The sequence below is a fragment of the Theropithecus gelada genome, chromosome 20, assembly GCF_003255815.1.
Source record: "Theropithecus gelada isolate Dixy chromosome 20, Tgel_1.0, whole genome shotgun sequence".
Taxonomy (NCBI): domain Eukaryota; kingdom Metazoa; phylum Chordata; class Mammalia; order Primates; family Cercopithecidae; genus Theropithecus; species Theropithecus gelada.
Genome location: NC_037688.1, coordinates 17017168 through 17018370, shown reverse-complemented (window position 1 = coordinate 17018370; position 1203 = coordinate 17017168). Strand labels below are relative to the sequence as shown.

The 1203-nt window shown below is 36.1% G+C and overlaps 1 non-coding gene across 1 annotated transcript; it reads left to right on the top strand.

Annotated features, from left to right (window-relative positions):
- Window positions 1–504: 504 nt before the first annotated feature.
- Window positions 505–611, top strand: LOC112614917. Its single transcript, XR_003117214.1, has one exon. It is a non-coding gene; the product is annotated as a U6 spliceosomal RNA (small nuclear RNA).
- Window positions 612–1203: the final 592 nt, after the last annotated feature.

Below are 1203 nucleotides of genomic sequence, written 5' to 3'. Positions count from 1 at the left end.
CATAAAGACATAGACTGTGATTTTTTAATTTATTGTTGGGAAATAATGGGTATTTCAATTAATTTGGGCTGCAAAACCAAATGTCTGCTTTGTTCTCAACACTCTATTAGAAGGTGACCATGCGTTTGCTTTGTCAATCCTCCAAAATGCACTGATATTGAAATAGAAAGACCAACTTACACAGAGAAAACTGAGGTTCAGAGATATTTATATTGTGTGTTACCTTTTTTCTTATTTGTATTAACAAACACAGGGACAGAGATGTTTATTGATTTGCCAACATTTCATATATACTAAAAGATTGAGTTGGTGTTTATTTCATATGTACATATGGTCCCAAAATTCCTGTGCTATCTACTTTAGCATCATCTCTTCCTACATGAAACTGAGTTTATCACAAGATTTTAAAATGTATTAATAATGCATTAGTAAAATTTTTTATGAGCTTCTGTCAGAGAATAATGATAATGGGTTGGGCATCTCCACTTAAAAGATGAAGTAATTGTGCTCACTTCGGCAACACATATACTAAAATTGGAATGATACAGAGAAGATTAGCATGGCCCCTGCACATGGATGACACGCAAATTTGTGAAGCATTCCGTATTTTTTTAAGAAAATGTGGAACATATACACCATGGAATACTATGCAGCCATAAAAAAGGATGAGTTCATGTCCTTTGTAGGGACATGGATGCAGCTGGAAACCCTCATTCTCAGCAAACTATCGCAAGAACTGAAAACCAAACACCGCATGTTCTCATTCATAGGTGGGAATTGAACAATGAGATCACTTGGACACAGGAAGGGGAACATCACATACCGGGGCCTATTATGGGGAGGGAGGAGGGGGGAGCGATGGCATTGGGAGTTATACCTGATGTAAATGACGAGTTGATGGGTGCAGCACACCAACATGGCACATGTACACATATATAACAAACCTGTACGTTGTGCACATGTACCGTAGAACATAAAGTATAATTTAAAAAAGATGAAGTAATTATAATAAAGAACATCTATAATAATAATCATCATCATCATCAATATTCTCAGCTTCTGTACAGTTCCTACAGCTTATACAAACTCTACACATTTTTTCAGAAATATTAAAACCAGACCCTGCTCTTAAAAATTTGCCATGTGTCACATGACTATTCTCTGTGATTCTGAAAGCCCTCCATAAGAAGTTTGTTATCCCCT